Raw genomic sequence first — 27,854 nt, forward strand, 5'->3', positions numbered from 1 at the left:
TAAGCATTCGACAACCTAAGCTGTCAAAGAAATAATATAGTCCCATTTAACTTAGTATGTTAGCCAGTGGTACCCTTAACAGGCTTAGGGCAAGGAATGTGGACAAAGCCATGAATAATGGGTAGATAAAGGACCAAGAATAGGTATCATTGAGACATAGTGCACTAATAAACATAGAAAGGTGACACAATAGCGGGTATTGCTTCAGCATGGCATTAATGAGTGGTATGCATGTTTAATGTGAGATCTGTCATTATTTTATGTCTGCACTCTATAATGATCTGTCAGTAGCTTGCAACTCAATCACTATGAGCTTAAACATAGCCCAGAGGTAGGAGTGACACAACTGGACATTCTGCAAATATCTGTATAGTTAACAAGTACGCAGACAGTTCAGCAATCCATACAGACAACCTGAGATAACACTTTAGCAGATATACTGGAATATTTCTAAATTACTGACATAAATGTATTCAGCTTACCAGCTGCAAGAGACCTAAATCTCCAGATTCCTGATGGCCCTGGAAAAAAATAAGGGCTGGGTTATGACAACATTGCCATATCTAACAGCATAACAGGGGATGATATTTTCAATACTCTATATCTACATTAACTGTTATGTTAACAAGTATGTGGCTGACAACCTCTATATGACCTGAACACCACAGCTATTTTAAATACACCCACCAAAATAGCAACCTGCCATACATTAAAAATATAAACACTATTACACAACGAATGCAACAATAATCTACTGATGTTCTAACAAATCCTACTTGGAAGCTCTTCCTGAGATGCAGGAGAGGCACCCACGTCCAGAACATACTGGCTAATGTACTGCTGGGAAATTTCCTGAGTGGCAATATTTCAGGAATTCCTCAGTGGTGGTGAGTTATTGTTCTGCTGCAAGCCGACCACCTGTGACCTGATGATCATGTGCCACTTCAGCAGAATGCCTCCTAGCAGCATGAATCATATCCGTGGCTCTGTGTCACACCTGCTCATAGCTTTGATTTTGTTTACCAGCAGGATTTGCATTTTGTACGAATTCATTCTAAAGGGCTGCACGTTGTGACATTTTAGCCCGCCCTTAGACATATCACCTCATGATGTTGCCTTAAAGCTTCAATGATGACATTGTTCTCTGTCTCTGAAAAAAGTGGCCTACAGAGACCGGGCATATTGTTTACTGAAAGACAAAATAATGATAGCACATATAAGGATCACACAAGTAGAAATAAACTGTGTACAGATAAGTCAATACAGGAAAGCTCTTAGTATTCACCACTTGATTACAATTTAAAGATTCCACAGTGGTCACCAAATAACATGGGGGCTACAAAACAAGGAGAGTAGCATGCTGAACATAGCCTTGTTTGTGCCATAACAGTCACCTATGTTCACACACCTAAAACAACAGTCCATTCTAGTTTGTACCATATCAGAGACTCACCCCCCCCTCCCCCAAATTAAACTTATAACAAGATAAGGGACAAGTGTGCTAACCAAACAACAGTGTAAATTCCAAAGTGCTCTCAAAGGACCTATCCATGAAACATGTGTGCATAGTTAACACACAACATTAGACCATCAGCTGACTCTACATCCTCTGTACCTCTCAGATGGCTGATAAACAAGGTTAGGTCATGAGTACAGTTCAAACAAATGCTTACTGATTTACTTCACATCATTCCTAAGTACATTCCAATATATACACTATTTAGGTAACATAATGGATATGTACCTGATGGAGTTCAATACTTCTCTGTCAAAATATACTGTTCCAATTTTAATGTGTAACTGAGCTTGAATTCTGATACAACACTCATCCACATTGCTTTATCTAGCTACACATTTGCCTTTTTATAACAGTGTATTTTGCTAATTGATTGCATCTGACCTAGTCTGTGTCTCAGAGATGCTAATCACAGCATGCACTGCTGAATTCCTTGCTAATCAACCAATCTCATGAAGCTACTCAACAAGATATAAGGCATCAATGTAGACACCATGCACTTTCTTATATGTGCAATGAGGAAATAGTGGAGTACAGATGCAATGTAAGCACTGACAGATTGCTAGTAGCTTTTACAATTAACATACACTTGTGTGTGCTACAAACTGAAGCTGCTGCTGCCACTTGCCATAGACAGACAGGGTGAAGACATTGCAGGCCAAAAACACAATAGAGGAACAGTGAGACCTCTTGCAGCCTTCAGTCAAATAAAGAGCCAAACATAGATAACCCCATCCATGTAGAATTTAAGGTATGTGTTTAACTTAGTATGTTAGCCACAGGTACCCTTAATAAACTACCAGGGGCATGCTTGCTATTTCATAGGCATCGGCATCCAGGATCTATCAAACGGTCCCACATGCTATGCTACTACAACAGAGAGAACATATATTTTAATGCAGGTTGGGAGAAGGAGATCATAAGTGTGCTACAATACTAAGATATATTTCACTTCTCTAGTAATGTGTGACATACATTACAGTCATGTACACAAGAGAACAACACCTGGGGAACAGGGTAGGATCTACATTAGCCAAACAGTCTACCACTCAAACAACTGCCAAGTCATGTGTAATGTCATGGGAATCATGTGGAATGTGTGTGCTAGCAACCCTTGCAGTTAGCACAACTTCCATATGTTCCACATTAAAACTGCACCAGATGTGTTATATGGAGATAACTCAAAAGCTCTCTTATGTGTGGATGAATGCTATGCACTAGACTCATTGCTGAGGAAACCCATCGGAGATACACACACACACACACACACACACACACACACACACACACACACACACTGAGGAACACTGTAATGAGACACACAGTCCAATCAATAATGCCATACAACATTTTTTTCACCTACTGCACTCAGTGCCAGTGCCTACGTACCTCTGATCTAGGCCACCATTACAATCCATTGAAATACCCATCAATGCTCATAGTATGTGCTATGTTACCCAAGTTAATCTAGTGGGAACATCTGCAGCAGGATCAACAAGGGGAAGGGGAACACATCCTCCTAGCAATGCCAAGGTCAACATAGCCACAGGCCAATGATGATTCAGAGAAGGAGCCAGCAGCAGGTGTGGTTGTAGGCAGACATAGGCATGCTGTGTATATACTTGCCTTGGCTATGAGACAAGCTATAGCACATTGACTCACCACCTACAAGGCTAAAACCAGCCTCCTACATTATTATACTTTAGTACTAGGAAAACGTTAGAGACAACAGTTTGACAGTAAGGGTACAAATTGCAGTTTCGGACTTCTCAATGCTACCTAAATCAGACAACAATCAGGATGCTAAACATGCAGCATAACCAGACCAACACAGTTTTGTTACTGCCATAGTAGGAACACAACTTTGCTCCCCCATCCCCAAAAGAACAGTCAATGCCGGTTTGTGACATCCAAACTGACTTTTGTTATTTGGCAACTGCATATCATGTTATTCCCAGTTGATATCCTTTGACATTGTAAATGCAATTAGACAGAATGGTGTACACTGTATGTCCCAGAGTACTGGACAGATAACTGCTGAATGACCAAGGAACACAGACATGTAAAATACTGCTGTATATTTGTAAGCAAAAATCATAACAGGGTGAGTAATCACTAAGTGCTGTATTTTAAAACAGAAACATTTCACTACATGTACAGGCTACATGTAATATTATATTAAAACTGTACATTCTGTCTGATTTGTTTGTGTGCTGAATGACTGTTGATGCTTGCTACAAAGGTGTATGTGTGAAAAACAGGGTTAAGGCACCAATCGTGTGTTCTGAATGTGTACTGGATGGTGAATTGGATTCTAAGCCTATGTAGGCATATTGTGTAGTAACATAGCGTGCTGTGTAAGTTATACACTGACATATTTCTGACTGCTATTACTTAATTTTTTGGCCCACTGTTTGTGGGGTTCTGTACTTAGCTCAACTAGTTTGTATGTCCAGCAACAGTACAGAAACTGCACAACTGGACCATCCCGGTAGCAGACTGGACCCAGACATCTAAATATAGACCTGGGATGCATTCTAAAATGTAAGCCTGCATGATGCAATCCCATTAAGCGCTGTTGCACTGTTTAACAGTGTGAATCTCAGGATGAATACCAATGTATTAGATGATCTTGTAACTTCTCCTGTGGATGCAGATGTACCATTAACCTCCAACAACAATGCTTTAACACCTGCTGTCATAGATTAAGTTATGTAGCATGTGCATTTCATGCAATCAATAGGCAATGACAGATATTTTCTACAATATTTCATTATTTTGTCCACCCTACTTGCTCCCCATTTCACCACTTTCCTATCTCCCCATTTCTTTTGGTAAAGCATTACCACTTGATAATGCACATTGTGCAAAAATGTGCATCAATGCTCAAATGAGACAAAGTATGTTAGTCTATTTGAGATGCTCATATACTCTTGAAAAAGTACTACCTACACCACTACCTAGACCACTATTCCAACCCACCAACACATATGCAAAAACAAGCAATTGAAGGCATTATATGATGTTACTGTCAAACCTGGTACCATCTGGACCCAAAAAGTGGAGTATGATGATGTAGTAATGAGGTAAATGCATGAAAATAGCCCAGAATAGAGTTAATGAAGCAACAAGTATATATATATATATATATATATATATATATATATATATATATATAAATAATATATATATGTTTGAGTACATACCAAATAGTTTTTTATTGAGTATCCTAGAAAAGACTTGCTACTGAACTGATTGTGTGGCATCATGTGTTAAAACAGGGATATATTAGTTTGTTTTGAAGCCAGTAGGCTTCAATTATAGCTGTGTTATCATTTTTGCACATTGCTGCATGATGCGCACCAACACGCAACAATGCCTTGATGAAAATAGAAAGCAGGATGAACTTGGACTGCTCCAATACTTTATCTGTAGAAGGTCATAAATAATTCCACTTGAAATAGCATGTTTTCTGCCAATTGTGTTCACTGACAGTGTGCACTGTCTATTTTTTGATACATTCAAAAAAGCTGTGCAAGGCTTACCATCATGCAAAAATGGTAAAACAAGTGCATTAGTTTGCATGTGCATTGGTTTGCATGATGCTAAGTTGTGTGCACCTTTTTCAAATGCATCCTAAAATAACTTCCAGCCAATGATATTCCACAGTTATTTCATTACACTAACACTTTGTTTGTATAAGCTCCAATGTCACAACAGTATAAATAAAGTTTTAATGCCCTGGACTAGAACTCAGGACCATCTGCATTGCAGTCGAACAATCTGCACATGTCACCACAGGATTTGCTGCCTGTAGTCTGTATTTTACTTTGTATTCTTAATTTAATGTTATGGTCATAGTGCAGCCCCACTTACTGGGTTTGTGTGATGCCCAGCAGTGCTGTGCAATTGCAATTGAAAGCATCTGGTTTCTAGTTTTGGATGTCTGGTCAAGTCTGATACATGGGTGGTCCCATTGTGCAAGCAAGGTAAGCATTGCCAAATGCCACAGTGCACCATGCAAACATGGCATACATAAAAAAATAATAAAATAGGAGAAAAATCAAACTATATAGCTATAGGTTTTGGAGGGTATTTTTGTGGTACTCCTCATAAAATTTATGGTTTTGTAAGAATTATTCAGGATGGGTGGCACTACATGGTAACATATTTTGTCATTTAGCAAAGAAAATGCATCTGGCTAGTGAAAAATTAAGTTTGCCTTTGGGCTGTTTTCAAACCACAAGCACCTTGCGCACATTTTTTGAACCATGCATATGTGCATGTGTTCTTTGATGCACCACCCTGATTACATTAAATTATATTCCTTGTATAATACAACACCACTTGATAGAGTGTGTTTTAAATCTGTAGGTATGAACATTTTTTTGCAGTAAGCAATGAAACAAAACTAATGAGCCCTTAAGGACAACAGAACATTTCAAACATAAAAGGCAATTTGACCTTCTGTCATTACAATCCACCAATATCAGTCAATATCCACAATCTCTGCAGAGGTAAGAGCCATCTGAATAATTCCACATTAGAGATCAATAACTAATGAAGACTTTGCTGCTAGCAGACAACTTTACTTTTCAGAGTTTCATGTACAAATTCAGTGCCTGCTGCCCTTGAAGAATAAACTGTCCGTATTGCATTAAAAAAAATTGGTAAGCTGGTAATATTGTAGTAGGGAATCTCTGTCAAACCAGCAACAGGTTCATAGTTACTAGGCATTCTATCCCTTTTGTATAAAAGCCTCATCTTCACCAACCTCCATACATCCCTCAGTAGTAAGCTGCAATCATGCCACTACAAGATAGCAAAATGTGCCTCTAACTTGTCCAACTGCTCACATCATTTCAGTGCTATCTCAAATCTGTCCTGGCTAGAATTTCACCACTATCTATACTTTAACTCAACTAACAGTTGCACATAAACTAATTTTCCAATCTGATAGCTGTCCTGCTCTCCAGTCTGTCTTATACACATACACCCCAACTCAAACCCTCCACTGCTCAGAAAGAAACCTTCAAAATGTTGTTAAACCCAGTAAGAGAGCAGGACAATGCCTATACTCATACAATGCCAAAATATGGAATAGGCTCTCCTCATCTATCACTCAACTTGACCCCCTATTGGCCTTTAAAGCTACACTAAAATCCCCTTTTAAAAAATAATCCCATCTGTACTTGTGAAATACAGTGCAAGCCCCCATAACTTCTCTAAAGTAATTTACTCAGACTCTGCCTTCACATCCATCTCTGATATCATTTTATCCATCCTCTGATTCATTATTTCTTCTACCTATGATATGCATCACTGTACTAGTTCTGACTACTCTTATGTGGAGTGAAAGTATGTTATATTTTTCTAATGTATATTATTACCCTTCTGTGATTGAAAGTATACTATTAATAGTCCATGTGCATCTTAACTCTATATTTGCTTTGTACATTTTCCTGTATTATAATTGTATATTATTGCTTTTGATTGTTTGCTTAACTGTGGAGCTTTCCCCCCAGGCCTCCACTGAAAATGGGTTTCTGACCTAGTGTACTTTCCCAGTCAACAAATGTCAATAAATAATGAATAAATTCTGAAGCAATGTGCTGAGTTTATCTGACAAGAAAGAGGCAAACCAGGTGATGATAAAGGAAGAAAGTTGACTGAAGGTCAGAAGGACATCAACAAGGATCCTGTGGACAACTGTAACACATAAAGGCAAAGGCATCAATGAGGAATTATATACAGTCTCTTTATTTAGTTCCATTAGGAAGTTATTAATGAACTTATGATTGGTGTTTTCAGTGATATGCCTAGAACAAGACCTGACAGACAAATGTTCTTTCTCATTTACCCTTCACAAAATGTAATGATGTATTAAGGACAACAGTAATGAAGCCATCCTTGCATGGCATTTGAAACGCCTCCATATTTAGGCAAAATTACATGGTTAGAAAAACAAATTAATAGCTCCCACGGAAAAATGGTAATAGCTAGGTATGTCTAGGATACAGCTCAATGTCTGCCAGATAAAAGAGGTGAAAGAGTTTTCATTATTACCTTATGACTGAAATGGTTAAAGAAAATACTGAAAGAAACATAAGAATCCGTGATAGGCTTGCTACTGTATTCCCTCTATAATTTTTTTAGTGTATCCTTAAGCAGCTTTGAAATCACCTTGTCAGCTGTCTTATAACAGCACATGCAGCACACAACATATTAAGAATGATATTGGTAACCTGGTTGAATTCTTCTGTTGTCAATTGGAAAGTAGTAAGTTCATTCATAATACTTTACTAGCCTTAATAATAAACATCTTTAACACTGTTTGTCATTCCAGACTCATGAATGTGAAGGTTCATCTGGGCCTTAAACTATGTGCAATGAAATTGTACAAGGACTGTTTAGCCATTTGCTCTGAGGATGTCCACTGGAAAAGAAACATTTCTCCCATTGTCTTAGTAGTTGCTGGAGCACCTTAAAAAATTCAATGTTAGGGTGTTTTCTATTTACAGATTTGTGATAAGCAAAACACTGTACACAGGACAAGATAATGCAGTAAATGGATGACTACTCAATTGCCCTAGCAGATCATGTGCCTCTGTTAACTACCACGATACTTTAATCCTTCTTTCTCAGATTTCAGTGAGAACTATCTCTGCAGCACTGGTCAATATACACAATTAAACTGATGATGTTTTCTCCCATAGCACTAAAACCTACCTCAATTATGAACCAAATGCAAACTCATCCAGTTCAACAGATGACCTCAGGATGTATAAAATAAGTATCAAGTTGCTTGACTCAAACATTATTACAGAAGTCACCTCTGCCAAACATCTTGGGTGCATAACTGAAAATCAGAGTTTAAAACACTTTGATGAAAATCAACTTAGTGAACTATACAGAGTTAGAGCTTACCTTACTAAAAGTGTAATTAATAAACTATCAAATTCTTTCCATTTACCTTCTCACAAGTACTGCACACATCTAAAAAAGTGGAATTATAGTTTACTGCATAAAATAAAACAGGTCTATAGCACCATTGTTATTTTTGTCATAGTGCAAGCATTGCATTTTATTTAGAAAGCAACACTGAACAGAAATCATACACCATTTTTCTGTTGTTTATCAATCTTTTCACATAAACATCTTTACTGCCCTGACCCTCCCTCATCCCCCTTATTATGTGATGCTACCCTGTAAAGGAATTCATCTCCTGAACATCTTCAACAGTTCATCTAGTGGGACACAGACACACACACACACACACACACACACACACACACACACACACACACACACACACACACACACTGGGATACTTGTTTCTCTTTCTTTCTTCTTTTCATTCTCTACCAGTAATCTGTAAAATAAACTTCCTTACAATCTCTGTTACACTCCTTCTAAATGTGCATTTCAAGATACTGCTAATCCATCCATCCTCAACCCCTTTTCCCATTTTTACATATGGGGTCAGGGCGTCACTTCACAGTGGCAATCATCTCGAGCCAAGGTGTACAATCACACTGCTAATCATTCATCTTAAACTGAGTAAATAACACTAAATACTCATAAAAACCTTAATAGCAATTCTTTCTTACATGCATGTTGGTCTATATTCACATTACTTACTACAAACAGACTGCATAGTCATTTTGGGGTTCATATTACATTATCGAAAGAAAGCATAATCAAACAGCCGAAACATCGAAATGGCCACATTTCGTAACTTTTGTTGTGGGGGGCTGCTCTCCCCACACACCCCGATAAATATATATTCCAACTCCGAGATCGCACTACAGTGAGGAACGGGCAAATATCCCAATTTTCACTGTACTGTGATCCCACAATTCAAACTTCAAAATGCGGCCGTTTCGATGTTTTTGCCATTCGATTACATTATCTTTCGATAACGTAATAGGAACCCATCATTTTTTTGTTCTAATACACCTGGCTGTTCTATACTAACTTGATAAATACCATTACCTCTACTGTATTTAAATAATTGCATCCTCATACTAAAACATATATGTATGTATATATATATATATATATATATATATATATATATATATATATATATATATATATACATATTAATTATATTTACATTTGCATGATTTCTTACTAAGAAGACTTTTTCATTCATCATCATTTTTTTATAATTCACACATGTATGCACATATTGTCTAAGTGTAAATCTATTTTACTGATTGAATGTGCTTCATTTTAGCTTGTTTTTTTATATAAACTTTGACTATTTGTATAATTCTATTTTGAGTCTCAGTCTTATGGTGTGCCAAATGATGCATTACTAGCCATTAGCATAGAGGACTAAAGCCTTGACATACTAATGACCTGCTTCCTGTGGTAAACATGCAGTGTTTGAATCTTTCCTCTTTCATTTGCTTGCTGTATGACATTGAGCAAGTCACTTAACTGAATGGTGGTCTGGGCAACTGGGAATTTGAACTAGGCTCCTTAATGATCTACTGAACTGCATGCTTAGTAACTAATTATGAATTTAATGTTTTCTTATTATTTCCCTCACTGTCAGACCTTTCCAATAATGTGTGTGTGATAGTGTGACACCCATGCACTGGCCCAGTAATCAAGGAACTTCAGTCCTCACTAGTAACACCAGTGATGGGCATGCACATTGGGAGGATAACAAATACACACACAGTAAAGTACAATTTCCCTTAAGAGCACACAGAGATCACAGTCAGTCTGGGGCTGGTTTTACCCTTTCTCTCCAGATCCCCAAAAGACTCCCCACTGGCATCGCTATAGGGTCCAGATCTCAGCCTAGTGGTCAAGCTAAAACTTCTAGCACCTTGTCTGTCCAACCAGTGCTTTGTGTCCCTGTCCAAGTAGCTGATACATACACACTTTAAGATTTGATTTATATGCAAACACACAGACACTCCTGGGAAAGGCTGGCACAGGCTCTCCAGCTGTGCTCCCTTTCAGCCCAGATTATAACGTAGTAATTATTGCCACCAGCTGCTAATTTTAGCTTCTAATAAGGCCCTTACCAAAGGGTGTACAATTTTACTGTGCAATATCATTTTCCAATTAGTAAGTTTGACCAAAACTTTTAAGGCTATTGGAGTGGCTTAGTACAGTATCACTAAATACATGCAAGTATTCTAGAGCTTAAATTATCTCTACACAAAACAGCCACAGTTGAAAGGTTTAAAAATATTTAATAATAAATAATAAAAACACAATACAAGTCTTCTCAATTCAACACAGTGCTAGTCAAGAGTTCAGACACAGGAATTTTAAAACAATACTTTAGGATAGTCTGACATAAACATAGAAAGCTGCTAGGCTAAGCTTACTATTTGCTATCTATTTCTAAGATAAATACTAAAGTCTAAAATCCTACTTACATACAGAGCAAGCAAGTGCTTGTGATGTGTCAGCTCTGAAGACCAATGCAAAAAATGCTCTCTCTTTCTCTCTGAGATCGGGTTCAGGCACATCAGCAGCGAGACATTTCCCTGTGGTACATTTGACTGGGGACACATGGCTGAAGTGACAGGTGCAGAGAAATATGGCTATTTGCAAATTCCCTGTGGGCAAAGAGAAGAATGTGTTGCCATGCCCACAACTTCAATAACCAAATGCACAGGGGGAAAACAATGTCCATGGTCCCCAATGAGAAAATGAGACAGCAGGCAATATTGCAGACATCAGCAGCAGGCTGGCCAGAAGCCATGTCATTGGTAGTACAAATGCAGTGCACAATAGGCAGTGCCTTTATAATCGGTGTGTGTGGACAGTTACCCCCTTTACAGTGTCTAGGGAACATTACCTAAAATGCATACTGGAGCATAAATGTGATCCTACAGGGTTTCCTCCATGCTGTAGCACACTTCTACATGTTGTAGTTACATAAATATGTACTTTACACTGAGCACAACACTCATTACTTCTTCTGCCTCCATGCACTTGGTTATTAAAGCTGTGGGAATGGCAGTGTGTGCTTCTCTTTGCCCACAGGGAATTTGTAAACAGCCATATTTCTCTGCAGCTGAATGTCACTTCAGCCATGTGTCCCAGTCAAATATACCACAATGAAATGTCTCACTGCCTAGGCGCCTAAACCCCTGAGATCTCTTAAATTGATAATACATCACTGCTGACTCATTTTAGATTACATAATTCTGGACACTTCTCTGGCTGCCAGAAACTCTAAATTTACATTTCTTAATAAGCTTGCACCTGGTCAGGATGCCACAGCAATTAAATACATTATACATGTAAAATCTCACAATTAACTCTTGTCCTAAGACAATAGAAAGAATTCCTTCATCCAGACATCCTGTCTCTGAGCTTTGAGATCAGTCATAATATGCTTTACTTTATCAGCTTTCTTCCAGCAGGGTGCACTGTGGTTACATTTTAAGTTCAGAACATATAACACAATTTTTCTTACATTTAGTTTTCTTACATTTGTAAAACAGCCTGTGGATTATATTAATATTTACAATGACATAGAATTATCTACAAAATTATATATAGCTGGGCTGGTAGCCTTTCAGTTTTTCACAGATAGTTTACTTTTTATTCTGTCTATTTTGTAGAATTTCTCTCTTGGATTCCACTAAAAATGGAATTTCCAAGTTATACCTTTCCAGTTAATAAATTTTAATATGCAACAAGAGTAGACACCTGGCAGAGTGAACCTTGGCTAAAAATGGAATTTACAAGTTATACCTTTCCAGTTAATAAATTTAAATATGCAACAGGAGTAGACACCTGGCAGAGTGAACCTTGGCTATAAATGATTGTCACTGCTGACGTGACACCCCAACCTCGTGCACACAAATGGGAAAAAGGGGGTAGTAAATGGATGGGTGTTAACAAAACTGAAAAAAAGAGAATATGAGGAAAAATGCTACTGTAGCTATTTCATACTTTGAGACTGAAAAAGCTTTCTGGGATATAAAATGAACTGGGCTGTGTAGTCTGCCATGATTCATACAGGTATGAATGCATAATATGATACAGTTAAAGCCTCATTAGGCAAAAGTTCTGCTTTAAATTTGCACATATTCATGTGACATTTTCAACAATAGGTACATAGAAATTGTTTGGCTTTGAAAAGATAAATCATTCTTCAATTACTTTACAGTCTAAGTACCGCTAGCTCATAAAGATTTATCGTTAGTGAAATGAAATCGGCTTAGATCACTGCATGGAAAGTACGACACATGCATAGTGCATGCATCCTTTATTTAACTGTTTCAATGCACTGGAGATGGCCTGGCTGTAAGTCTTCCCCAAAAGATTAAGGCTCATTAGTACAAGGTTCCAATAGGAGGTTCTCAAGTGTGAAAATTGGCAAATGACTAGAAATATTTTTTTAAATCCTTATATTCAGTAAACAGCATATTAAGCAGCCTGATTGAAGAGAGAGCAAAGCTAGTATGGATAAGATAGATGTCAGACCAAAACATTTGTTTCACAAACAGGTCAGGTTTGGTGGCTTCTGGTTTGAATAACAAGTCTGGGGACTGGTGCAAACATGGATAACTGAGTAAACTTCCTTATCAAAGCCAATGTACTCCATAATGTATACCTATGTGTAATAAATGCCATATTAGCGTTGCTCAACAAGTCTGAAACAATAGCAGCTAAATTATTCATATATATGGTGTTAGACAACAATCTCCTTGTCCATTCTCTCAGACAAGTGCAAACATTACAGCTCCCTAGATATTTTGTACAGATGTTAAACCAAAGTCATTTTTGCTTGAGTTGGTGGTAGCTCAGGTGGATTTAAAATATCTCATGTCACTTATTTAAAGCCCTGGCTAAATTTCTCTTAGTCAGTATGAATTACACCTTGGGTTTTTATAGGGTCAGTTTTACCATTCTGGAGACCACCAACAAGTGCCAAGTTGGTGGGCTCCTGGACACTTCTAGTCTAAGTATCACCCTGTCACTGCAACCCATCCTAAGGAACCTTTTATTTTGGAGTAGTACACAGAAATTGAACTGTGGCTGCAATACCCCTACAATTTGACATACTTGTGTGCCACAATATGTTGGTCCATTTCACGTAGGGACATTGACACTGACTAGCATTAGATGTAATTATAACACGTTACAACAACTGTATGTACAGAACTGGCATTAAGTAAAATGAAGCCCAAGGAAAAAAGACCGATTGGTTCATAGGTTCATAGGTTCATAGGTTCATACTAGGCAATCTGCCCAAGGGCATTTATAAGCCTAGCCCATAGTTATGTGGCTTTCTCCACCCCTTTAGTTTGAATAAAAACTATGCCTATCATTTTGCTGTGCCTCTGTCAAGCAGTGACACTGAAGTAATCCCTGGGGTATATCTGCAATCTCCCATCCATTGGTCAAGATTCCTCTTGAACAAGGCCAGAGAGGTGCTCTGTCTCACATGTACCGGGATTTTGTTCCACAGCATAGGGAGTCTCTGGGTGATGAATCTGTCCCTCCAGCACGTTCTATTTATAACCGTGTCAAGGTTTAAGTCTCCCGCCCTTGTGGTTCTGAGGGATCTAGATTTTTTTGAGGTGAAGCATATTCATCAAATCTGGGTTTGACATGGCCTTATATGTCAAGCACAGGTCACCTCTGAGCAAGCAGTATGAGACTGAATAGAGCTGGAGTTCTTTCAGTCAGGCAGCATAAGACATATTTTTGAGACCCTTTATCCTTTTGGTGAGGAACTTTTGGGGCCTTTCAAGCTGCAGCAGGTGTCTGGTCAGATACATTCGAACGGGCATTGTACTCAATCATAGGTCTAATGAGTGATGAGTACAGGGGGACGATGACCTCCCTTGATCTAGATGTGAATCCCTTCATGATCAGGTGGGCGATATAGAAGGTTTTCCTAACTACTTTAGCAACATGAGTGTCAAACGAAAGGCTACTGTCAACCTGGGTCCCCAGATCCCTGATGACTTTTTCTGTGCTCAGTGGATTGCCACCTATATGGTAGCTAGGGGTAACCTTGTTTTTCCCGAAGGGTATGACTATGCATTTTTTGGCGTTTAACTTCAGGCCATGGCTCTGGCACCAGTTATCCGTTTCTGTGAGGCCCTTCTGGAGGATATCTGTGTCAGATGTGTTTTCGACTATGCTGCCCAGTTTGCAGTCATCTGCAAACTTTGTCAGCCATAACCCTCCTGTGTTTGCTTGTACTTCAGAAAAGTAGATGCCGAACAAGAGTGGACCCAGGACTGAGCCCTGTGGGACACCACTTGTGACAGGCTTTGAGTCTGACATGGCTCCAGCAACTCTGACCCTGTGGGTTCTGTCACTTAGCCAGTTTGCAACCCATCTTGTGATGTATGGGTTTACATTCAAGCTGATGAGTTTTTCGATGATACCTGAGTGGGGTATTGTGTCTAAGGCCTTTGCCAGGTCGAGGTAGGCTGTATGGACTGCCTTTCCTCATCAATGGCCTTGGTGACTGTCTCGAAAAGTCAACCAAGTTTAAGAGGCAGGATCTGCCTTTGACAAAGCCAAACTGGGTTGGATCCAAAGTCTGCAAGTTCCCTATGTCTTTATTTATGAGTTCCATTATGATCCTCTCCATGGTTTTGCAGATAAGGCTTGTCAAGCTAATGGGGCGGTAATTTCCAGGGTCTGTGGAGGCACCGCCCTTATGAAGTGGGACCACAGTCGCCGTCGCCACTCCTTGGGTACGTATCCTGAGGTGAGGCTAAGATTAAACAGCTGTCCTAACTGTGGGTTTAATTCCTCGTTGAGTTCGTGAAGCACACAGCCGGGGACACCATCCGGTCCCATGGATGCTGTGTTTTTGCCTTAGTGAGGGCAGTTCTCACCTGGGCGTTGGAGATGTTTGGGGGCTACAATCCTCTGGAATAGATATCTCTCCTTTTGGGGAGGGGGAGTTTGCACTGAACCTGTCAGCCAGTATGTTGGCAATGTGTGTAGGTTCAGTAATTTTCACATCATTTTGAACTAATTCTGAGCATATCTGGGAGTTTCCTCCTAGGTTTCTAACATAGCTAAAGAAGGCCTTATGATTCTCTTTAGAGTCCTTGGCGATTTTTCTCTCAAAATTTGCCTTGGATGATTTTATGAGAGCTCTTAGTTTTTACTTATAATGATCAAAGGTGTCTTACCTTTCAAGGATTTTGCTCTATCTTGTAGTAGCTTCCTCCTTTTGTTGTAGAGCTTGTTTATGGCTGGGGTCCACCAGACTGGACGCTTGCCTTTGGTACAGAGAGTCTTAGTTTTGTTTGGGATTGCCTGATCCATGCAGTCCTGTAGGTGCTGGTAGAAGGCATTTGTAAGTGATTCAGCGGTTTGAGTAATGTTTACCACTGGCTCAGGGGCCTTAAAGGAGACCACACTAGTTTTTAGAAGTGTGAAATTGGCTTTTGAGAAGTTTTTCACTGTGGTCTTTTTTGTTTCAGGTGGGGGCGGGATGAAGACCTCCAGCGAGATTAGTTTATGATCTGATCTCACCAGTGAGGGGTATACTTCCGGTGTTGAACATTTTGATCCCATGTTCGTGATGATGAGATCAAGTATGTTTTCTCCTCTTGTGGAGATGGTGACTAGTTGTTCCATGGCATTTGAGTTTATGAACTCCAGGAATCTTTGGGTTAGAGTGTTCGGGCTTGAGTAGTGTTTCCAGTCTATATTAGGGTAGTTGAAGTCACCTAGTATGATGGTGTTTGGAGATACATTTATCCCCTCCAATGTTTTCAGGAAGGCCATGTGAGGTTCCTGAGTTTGAGAGGGTGGCCTGTAACATGCTACAAATTGCAGAGCAGTCTTGCCTATGGTTAATTGCACCTGGATGGTCTCCGATGCATCGTGCGTTGCCACCAACCTTGAGGTGTGGGTGTCCTTTATGAATATGGACACCCCTCCTTTCTTGGTGTTGTCCGGATTTTGGGGCCAGAACGCATGATATGAGGTGAAACCTGTTAGTGCTGGGGTGCTCTCAGGAGCCTTGAACCAGGTTTCTGTCACAGCACAGACATCGATGTTCTCCATATTGAGAAGGGCCTCGAGTGCGTGCATCTTGAGATTGAGACTTCTGGCATTGAGCAGCATTACCCTTAGTTTTTTTCCTTTTTGGTGTTCTAGGGTGGTAGGTTTAGAATTTGAGCCTTGCCTAAAAAAGGCACTATGGGGGTGGCAAGAGCCTTTGCCAATATCCGGAAGCCCAGGGGTGACAGGTGCAAGCCGTCCCTTGCGCAGCGTGGCTTGTCCAGCATGTCGTCCCAGGCAGACAGACATTGGATCCCCTTTGAATGACACCAGAATTTAAGCCAATTATTAAAGCTGATCATCTTATCACTGTATTGTGGCATCATTCTAGGTGAAGGTAGGATACTGCTCAAGGTCAGGGTCATACCTGCCTGGGCTACATAATCAGAGAGCTCCTCGATGTCCCTTTTCATGTAGTCCAAGGAGGTACGTCTCAGGTCGTTGACACCAGCGTGGACAATGACTGAGTCGTACTTGTACCTGCTGTTGAGAGACCTGAGTGCTTGCGTTATGTGGTGGATTCTAGCGCCCGACAGGCAGCTTACTGTGACCTTCTCTTTACTCAGTCTGGTGAGCAGGACGTCAGTGTGTCTGACTATGGAATCACCAATGACAAGTGTGTCTGGCATTTTGTTTGGCCTTAAGGGCTGTGACTGTTTGACACTCTGACTGTGTGGTCTATGTGTTGCATGTGTTGGGTCCTGAGGTGGTAGTTGTTTGGGTGTCTGCTTTGGTGGCCTCTGCTGTTTTGGTAAATTTTTGATCAGAGCCTCCGGTATGTCTTTGTGTGAGTATGTGTATGATTTAAAGTTGTGATGGTACCATGTGTGACTGGGTATGTATTGTGTGTGGTTACCTTCTCCTCCTGTCTGGTCTTGCCAGTCCTATGTTGAGAGAGCTCAGCCTCCAGTTTGGCCGTATAGTTGCATCTCTCGCATGTATTTGTGTTTTGTGGGAGAAGGAGAGGATTGTCTGTGGACATGAGGCAATTGTAACATTGCCTCAATATTCCCAGGTTCACCAGTTGAGCTGGTGAGGACACTAGCAACTGATCCCTCGACATACTAGAAGTAGTAGATAAAGAGACTTTCAAAGGACTCCGGGGGAAGTGGGTTTTAGGCTGGTGGGGTACTATCTATAATAAGAGTGCTTTATCAAGGTGCAGGTACTGTAGGAGTAAGTGCTAGGCTTTACAGATAGAGAATAGTCTACTTGGGAATCAAGTAGAGATGAACTTTTCAGTTATAGGATATGCTGGTTAGATCAGCAGTACAGCTCGAGGAAGGTAGTTCTAAGGGTAAATTGGAAGAGTGGAATTTAGATGGCCCAAATAGTTTAACCTTGTTTAACCGCCGCTGCTCTTGTGTGCAACAGTGGTAACTCCGCGCTAAATCGTGCTTACGCGCGTTTAGCATGTTTTATAGCAGGTGGCTGAAGGGAGCTAGGAATTGGCCCAAAACGACCAATGGACTACTAGTTTCTGGCTGAAACTTCACCAAATCGGACAAAAAGGCCGCTCAGTGCTTCCCACTCCCACTGGTAAGCAAAGAAACTTCCCTCCTTCCTAATAAGGCAATGGATCAGTAACAGGAACTAAAAAGTTTTTTTCCTTGTTTAGGCCCCCACAGTCTACTGTTTCCCCCATCTACACACATCCTCCAGTGACCCCCCCGTTTCCCCCATACCAGACTTCCCACAAAATCCAAATTACTTTTTTTCTCCCTTTTCTGATATTTGCCTTACTCTCAACAGCTTTTTCAAGAAACTTGATAATTAAGCATGTTTGGAAATGCATTTGAAAGTTTTTTACAACCTCTTCATCCAATGACAGCTTTAACAAAGTTAATGATTAAGGGAAAAAACTAGTGTTGCTTTTAACTTTCCTTTTCCTGCACATTTCAGTACACCTTACCTGGCCAAGACAGCACAATCATATCTGTGCAGGAAATAATTTAATTAAGCTAGTGTCTGGAGGCTGTCCCAAGAAGCCATAGGGATGTCAATGCTCTGAGGTGCATTAAAAAATATGTTATAACCTTTGGATCCATTGGTGGCCTAAACAAAAGTCATGAGTAAGAAAATAGTCATATTTTTTTATCTTTCATGGAAAACAAATTCTACCAAAAGCTTAATGTTCAAAGCTGACAAAGTAGAAACTCACAAAAAACTAAGACAAATGCTTGAGAGGATACATAAACCCCATCTGTGAAAACTCCCCATCTACTTATTCTACCTGAAAAAAAGAAGCATCGTTCAATGTCTCTGCATCCCTCTTGAATTGGATGGGGATGAAAGCTGAGGTTCAAATAGCCATAGTCATGTTATTTCTAGTGATTGGCTGTCATCCATATAAATAGCAGCCAGCTGTTTATGTGCCTGATGTGTAATAAGTGAAAAAAAATAATGATCACAGTAATGTATACCAACTTGTTGCTCCTAGACAGTACACTGTACCTGCACACATTATAACAATCTTCCTTGCACACCTCTGCAGTCTGTGACAAAAAAAAAAGAAACAATGACTGTATTATCCCCAGCCTCAGCATAAGCTATAATGACTTTCTGGGCACACCTCTAAGGTGTGATTATGAGGAAAATTAAAGACGTAATGACCACCTCATCCCCAGTCTCCCCACAAGCTAAATGGCTAGTTTTAAGAAAGGGTACAGTTAAAGGCAGAGGCCACCTCTAAGTCCTTGTCAAAATCCATTTAAACAATCTGGGATATGGAGCCCAGCTGATCCCTAGTACCTTTAAAGTGTCTGAATGTTCTGTGATGTATTTTATGCCTTGTTTTTTGAAAATAATTACTTGTTAACTGCATTTTTCCTACTGTGCAGAAATGTTATGCATGTGCTCAACATTATTGTGTGTGTACTGTTAAAAATCAATTATATTTTTACACACACACACACACACACACACACACACACACACACACACACACACACACACACATACTTTCTGTCTGTCCACATTCACCTTTATGGAAACTGGACTAATGGCAGTTCACCTTTTGCATATCTTTGAGAAGCTGGAGGTAACCAGAGCTCATGGGTAAACAGAACAACACAGACAAGAAGGGCATGCAGACTCCACATAGAGAAAGCCACAACCAAGAATGCTAGAAAAGCAAAGCACTGTGAAAATGTACTTCTACTCACTGTGCCACTATAGCAAGTAGCAGCTGATTTCACAGACACACACACACACACACACACACACACACACACACACACACACACACACACACACACACACACGCACCTTTCATGCTAAACCAGCAAATATAGCCACCTTTCATGTGAAAGGTCTATGTTTGTGATAAGTGAAATACATTATGACCAACTTATTACTCTCAAATATACTGCTACCATGTCCCCATGTCCAAGCATAATAAAGAAATTATAGCCAGGTTGTTACTCTTACACTGTAGCTCCCCCCCCTCACACACAGACACGCACACACACACACACACACACACACACACACACACACACTCTTACAAACATGAGCCATATACATGTGACTTTTATGTTTTTGAATTACTACTCCATGAAGGATTATAAATATATCAAAAAAGGTTTTATTGCCTTGTACAGATGTTTTTACCCTTATATATATATATATATATATATATATATATATATATATATATATATATATATACATACATATATATAGATAAAACAGCTGTGAAGAATTGCAAGGGATTTTGCATGTATAAAATAATAAAACAAACAAAAAAAAAACACATCACCAGCAGGGATGATTTTTTTCAATGAGTTTATTGTATATAAAATGTAATGTCAGCTTCCTGTAACAATCTGTGACATTATGTATGCTGTGGGGATTCAGAAAAAACATAGGGAATTTATATCATGGCATGCTGGCTCAACAACTGCAGGATCTAATGCATATCATGAAACCAGTTCTAGTATGAAATGCCGACTTCCTGAAAGTTGACGTTGATCTATAGTCTCTATGAATTTTGCAGCTGAATTAGTTTTGCCATTTGTCTGTCAGGTTCAAGAATTTGTGACTACTTTCTAAGCATTTGCAAAGTCACTTAGATTGAATACATTAATGATTGTCAGATCAGTTACATGCACCAACTCTGAAGCAACTTAAAAAAACATTAAAACTGCAGGTTTACTTTAGACATGTCCATCTGTAATCTTATTAATGTAAAGGAATGAGGATAACAAGCAGTCCATTCCTAAAAACAGTTAAGTGCCAAAGCCATTTATAAAAACTTTATATGTTATCAAAGGGAGGCAGAGTGTTGCAGTGAGTAGCACATTTACCGCAGAGCAAGACGTTCTCTGATTCTTTTCTCAGTTGATGTGTCCTCTGTATGAAGACTGCATATCCATTCTGTGTTTACATGGGTTTTTTGTAACTTCCTGTGTAGATAGATAAATAAGCACCTATGTTGACTTTTGTTAAGTTATATAACTCATGCTTCATGCAATGAATTCTAAATAAACTATCAACTGTACCCTTAAATGTTATATAGTGAAATCCCTTAAGAAGGTTTAGATAAGCAGTGTGCACTTGTCAGCACTTTATCAAAAGACGATGCTACTTCTTCAAATAATGTCACTAGATTTCAAAGGTAGGTTTTCTGCTCATTTTGCAGCCTGGGCACTTCCACTAACTGGTGTACACTCCTTAAGCCAAAGCTGAGGATAAAATAAAAGAACAAAAGGAAAAAAAAAGAAATCTTTTCCATGCTGGCTGCAACTACAACAAATGTAGCTAGCACCTTAGCACAGCTGGTAACACGCACTGCACAAACTAACACAAATGGCAATAAGTTGACAACATTCATGTATGAAGCCACTATATTCTCCTAGCATTATAAATAAATGAAGTTCCTGGACTTGCATTCCATCAGCACCTGCCAATCATGTCCTGTAACAACCTTCACCGGTAACAGCTGCTATTTTTCCCTTCTGTAATTATGGTACGGTGGTCTTACTCTTCCATACCTAACACAAGTAGATTCCCTATTGCATTTTGGGTAAGTTCCATTATGATTCTGGCTGTATCTTACATAGAGTACTGTGCAGACTGATGAGTCATATTTTTGAGGTGTCTGAAGTGACCTCCATTCTCCCATGTTTGTTAATTGGTACTGGTACAGGCTGTCACCACAGGTTAGAGATATGTCCATATGTTAACACTTTATTTAAGGTGATTTAGAGAGGTTTAGTTAAGTCTTTCTTGATTCTGTGTTGAAAGAGTTGATAATATATCAGAAGCTACTGATGATATCATACAGAGAAATATTTGGGTCAGTGAGGACAATATTCCGAACTGCTATAGTCCATTTGTCACTTATTGCATCTTATTGGGCATAATTAAAATCTAGGAATTATGATTCATTTGAGAATGACTTAGATTTTACTCCTACCTTAAAGATAATGGCATTATAATCTATATTAATGAGAGAGTGTGGCTTGTTAGTGTGATATCAATAGTTTTTATACCTGTAGTTGCATTTCTTGATATTATTTTCTTAATCATTTGATTAACACAGTTAATACCTTGGCTTTTCTATTTAATGTTGAATTGTTTACCTAGCCGCTGTTTGCATATTTAGAATCTATTTTAAGCATTGTATTTTTGATGAATGGCATATACATGAGTTTGTTCAGGCAAATCATATTTTTTGTCAAGACTCATATACTGATAGATTTAGTACCACATAGTTGTTTCTTGACTTATTTCACTTAGATGTTATTTTATAAATATTGCAAAAGTGCACCACCTACTCCACCAGACCTAGAACACTGAAAAGAAGTACACTTTAGAATTTGCAATTTGCAACTTGGATCTTTAAGTTATGTTTCAGTAATATATTGCAAAAGTGCACCACCTACTCCACCAGACCTAGAACACTGAAAAGAAGTACACTTTAGAATTTGCAATTTGCAACTTGGATCTTTAAGTTATGTTTCAGTAATATATCAGTCATAATCAAACCATTAATTATGCTTTAATTTTGTTTTTCCATTCTTTTTAAAACCCTAAATTTATAATTGTGTTTAATTTCTTTCAGTGTAGTACTGAATATTGGTAACAGAGCTCAGAAATGTAAAGCTATTTGCTGCAAAGGAACTCATTTTTGACATTTTTCCATACAATTCTAAAAGATTTGCCTGTGCTTAGTAGTCCCATAAGTAAGCAAAAGTCTTAAAGCATTCTGCAAAGGTCAACTGGACTGGTAATCCAGTTCTGAGTCTTGCAAATAAGTGATACCTCAGCTGAGATGTGCATGTGTTCATTGGTATTAAATTAATCAACATATAAAACAAATTGATAAATGTCAAACATCTATGTATAACTCACAGAAGAATATAGGTTCTTGCAATGGTGTTATGTTTTAACAGTAATCTGAAAGATATTGATGTGAAGCTATTAAATAAAAATGAAAAGCTAATTTCTTGTCAGAAAATGGAAATCGTTAAAAGGACTACAACAAAACAATGATGAAACATCTGACCTTATGCTCACTGCCTTATATTCTGTTTGTTGATGATGGCATAAACACTCATAGACTGGTCAAATCCTAAAGAATAAAGCATGTGATCTTATTAGATTTATATGCTAATAATTTCTTTGTTTGCACTGATGGTTTGGTCAGTAAGTAGACAAAAAGGCTTGCCAAAAAAAAGTATCACAGTACAGAGCAAAATGTGTATTTTTAATGTACTATTTTCCTGTTATAATGCTCACGAAAGTATAAACTTTAGATTTATATGTGAACCGTTAATGCTTCAAATGGCTGTCTGCTAAACAGTAAGAATAGTGTCTAGAATGATTATACTAACTAAGCAATGAAACAGTACATTACATTGCTTTACTGCATTTCTGAATGAAAGGAACTTAAACACAGCTAATGTGCAATGACAACCCCAAGAAAGAAAGACATTTTTTGGTCTGTTCAGAAAAGCAGAATACACAAGATATTTTTTGGTCTGTTCAGAAAAGCAGTATACACAAAATACATAATGGGAATAATTTTAACTATCCTTTTGTTCCTGTGAATTCTTGAATGCTTACTAACTCTTTTTCAGAAAGAAACAGTATCTTTAGTCTTCTAATAAAGAGTTGGATCATGACCCATTATTTGACATATCCAAGTGACATTACCGAATACCAAAGTTCTTGTGTTTAACAATTCCTGTGTTTTAATGCATTAAGCAGATGACTTTTCCTTTTAAAATGCAGTTTGTGTTTTACAGAATATATTTAGACATTGTATTATAGCCACATATGATATGTGCACTTACACTGATGGGAGGTCACCATTAGATTTTACAGCATGGTCCTTCACTGGTTAGAGCAAATAATACCCTACAGATTTATTCTCCTGCACAAAGGCTGACCTTTCTCCAGACTTTTGTAATGAAAAATGTCATAGTCTGCTTTTCAATAGGATGTCTGTTTGTTAATATGTAGCAGAACATAGCCATTTCCTGTAATGTTTCATCTCCAGTGCGACAATTAAATTAAAAAAAGAATTCTCCATTGCACTAATTTGTCAGTGGCTACAAATAGACCCCTGTCAAGCAACGGATAGAAATATGATTGTATCTACATTAGTTTTCTCTGATACAGACTTCTATTAGATACCACACACACAAACAACGCACACACACACACACACACACACACACACACACACACACAGACACACACACACACACACAAAATTCACATATACACCAGCACATGCATATTTTATCTTTGAAAAAGTTATTATCAAGGTAATTGCACAGACCAATTCAAAACTCAATATTTTTACAAGGATTTAGTTACGAACATTCTGAATACATTATACAATTGTTTTATATTGGGAATTTTCAACTACTCTTCAGGAATTCAGTAATTAGATAAATTCAACAGAGTACTCAGATTATTATAAGATTATAGGCTATACAAAAATGGTCAAGATTATCTTAGGTACCATGTCAGGTAGGTATACAAGGTTTACCCTGGGAATCATCTCTGTGTCACTGCTGGACAGAGGCACAACAAACTAATGGGCACAGTATTTTTTCATATAAGGGGTGGCGTAAGCCACAAAAATTTGGGCTAGGCTTATAAATGCCTTAGGGCAGATAGCCTAGTATAAACCTATGAACCTATGAACCTATATATATATATATATATATATATATATATATATATATATATATATATATATATATATATATATAGATTCACTTTATAATCTTGAAATACTGAAATATCGGATTTCAATATTTCAAGACCATAAAGTCGACTATTCAGAATAGCGAAAGTGTATAACCGTGAATCCGGATATGTCAAATTTGTGGTTTTGGTTTAATGGTACGTGACATGGAATGCATTGTGTGGATGGTGTCCAGTTTAGTGTGTGGATTTAGGTGGAATTTAAGGTAAGTGACTATTTTGTAAGGGTTTTGGGTAGGTGTTTGAGTGTCTGTAAGTGTGTCTGGAAGCTGTACGTGTGGGTTAGGGTAGGTAGGTAAAAGTATGAGTGTTTACCTGTTGAATGTGGTGGTGTTTGTATGTATGTGATGTGTGTGTGAGGGGCTGTAGAATGTCTGGTAGTGAGTTTTCTGTCTTTTTCTGTTTGGTGCGATCTCAGAGTTAGAATATATAAGTAGGGGGTGGGGGGTATACCACCCACATGGGGGGTGCAGGAGAGCTTGCCCACCTGCTTATTTGTAGTGTAGGTTTGTTAATTTGTGTTTTTATGTTTGTGTGTGTGTGTTTTCTTTTTTTTTTTTTTTTGTAGTGTGGGTAGTGTGGTGTATGTGTAGTGCGGTGTATGGTGTCTTTAACTTCACAATTTTTACTGTTGCGTTTTTGGAGTCCCGGTATTCTACAGATTTGACTTTATCATCTCGATATACTGAAATTTGATGTTTCAGCGTTTTGAGATTATAAAGTGAATATATATATATATATATATATATATATATATATATATATATACACACACACACACACACACACACACACACACATACATATATATATATATATATGTACACTTCAGAATCTCAAAAGCCCAAAATCTTGAATTTCAAAAGACTGAGACCAAAATCTTAAAGTATCAAAATACTGAAAACTCAAAATACTGAATCTCAGAATACTGAAAACACACAGGATACCAACACTTACTATATTCAAGCAGAAGTACATACAGAAACAAATACAAGACAAACCATATTACTTTTCTGCAAGTATGAGTAGAGGGTCAAGCCCCCCCCTGCACCTCCACACCCCCTGCTACTTAAATATATCAACTCTGAGATCGCACTTCACTACACTAACATGAGTTAAGTTGTAGTATAGCAAGTTAGAAGGGTAACATGACTAAGGTGACAATAGGCAGTCATGACGCACGTTATGGTATGTTTGCCATTTTGTTCTGTGGAGTGTGATCTTGGAGTAGATATCTTTAAGTAGCAGGGGGTGTGGGGGGCTTGCCCCCCTGCTTATACTTGGAGAAAAGTAATATGGTTTGTCTTGTATTTGTTTCTGTATGTACTTCTGATTCAATATAGTAAGTGTTGGTATCCTGTCTGTTTTCAGTATTCTAAGATTCAGTATTTAGAGTTTTCAGTATTTTGAACTTTCAAGATTTTGGTCTATTCTTTTGAAATTCAAGATTTCGGGCTTTCGAGATTCTGAAGTGAATCCATATAGATATATGTAGGTGGATATTTAAATAGATATATAGTGTTTTATGATCAGATACGTAATATACCCCACAGACACATATATAAAGTCAAAATACTTATCATGTACAATCAAATACTCATCCCGCATGGCTTTTCATTTTATGATTTCTCTGAAATATTCACACCTGATATATACAGTGATCCATTAAGACAACTGGTATACTTTTTAACAGTTTTCTTAACTTATTTCATAAGCAAAGAGATCTTGGAAATATCATAGCTTACATAAGGAATACACCCAATAATATTTTTGTGAATGTTTATAATACAACCATACACTGCAAAACTAATATAAAACTCAATCAGAGCTGGGCATTTATTAGTTTTTCCCATGGATTACATTTTTAATATTTCCCATTTAAATGCAAATTTAATTTTTTTCACCTGAGACTAAATTTAAGTTATTCCATAAAAACTGAGTAATTGAAAATGCAAATTAGACAACTCTCAGTGTAAGAGCAAACCTTTTCATTCTATTTTCCTTCATAATTTCTCAAAATTATATCTAGGTCAAATAAGGTTAATTTTGTTCATGATTTGTACCAAATCTAGCAAGCACAGTGTGCAAAGTGTTAAAGTAAAAAATTGTATGTTAATATTTTTATTTTCAAATATCACCTGTGATATTTCTAAAAGCATCACCGCAGTGAATGCAAAACATGGCTTGCAAGACTATTTTTAATAAAACATTTTAATTTCAATTCCATAAATATAAAATTCTTAAAATCTCTGCACTTTATCTAATAATATGGAACATAAAATATAAACAGTACGAAGACATTTTCAAATGCATATCACATTTACATTGAAGCCATGTGTTGTCTTAAAGATTTATATTTCAGTGCATACTTACTGACACTGAAACTTACACACCTCATATTTCTACTCCAGTAATAGAACATTACATTCATTTACAAGCATAATACATGAATCAATATGTTAGAATGTCTGTCATCTTTTGACTAATTCTGTTATAATAACCATAGGTCAGTCTAACAGACAACATTTAGGGCAGCAAAATGACCACACATTTTCTTTGTTTTCTAAATTGCTTCATTTAACATTTCCAGGTGAAGGATTTTAATTTGAATCCCTTGATGTGCGGTTAGCATAATGGTTAAGGTGCTTACTTAAAAGACACAGAGTTGAGGGTTTTATTTTCAGCTGTGGTCACTGTCTGGTTATTAGCTAGGCATATAACAGTCTGCAGATTGATTGCCTAGAATTTACCTGTGAACCCTGATTGTGTACCTTTCTTTTCATGGCCATTTCATGCATTCCTTTATGACTGGCAGTACTGTAAGCAGTAGATAAGATGCTGAGATTCTGCTCTGCATGCTGAGATTGAAGACAATGAAGAGAACGAGCAGCCATTTAATCATTGTATTATCCTACTACATTAGCTCGATAAATATAGATATTCATAGAATTCAAGATCAGATGCACTTATTTATTATAGTGGACATCAACAACAGTATATAGAAACATGTTGGCTATACTGGTTAGGGTCAAAAAGTTGTGTTCAGAACTTTATATGAATACATTCCCTAATATGACAG

This window comes from Protopterus annectens, chromosome 3.part1 (genome assembly GCF_019279795.1).
Source record: "Protopterus annectens isolate FY-2018-M chromosome 3.part1, PAN1.0, whole genome shotgun sequence".
NCBI lineage: Eukaryota > Metazoa > Chordata > Ceratodontiformes > Protopteridae > Protopterus > Protopterus annectens.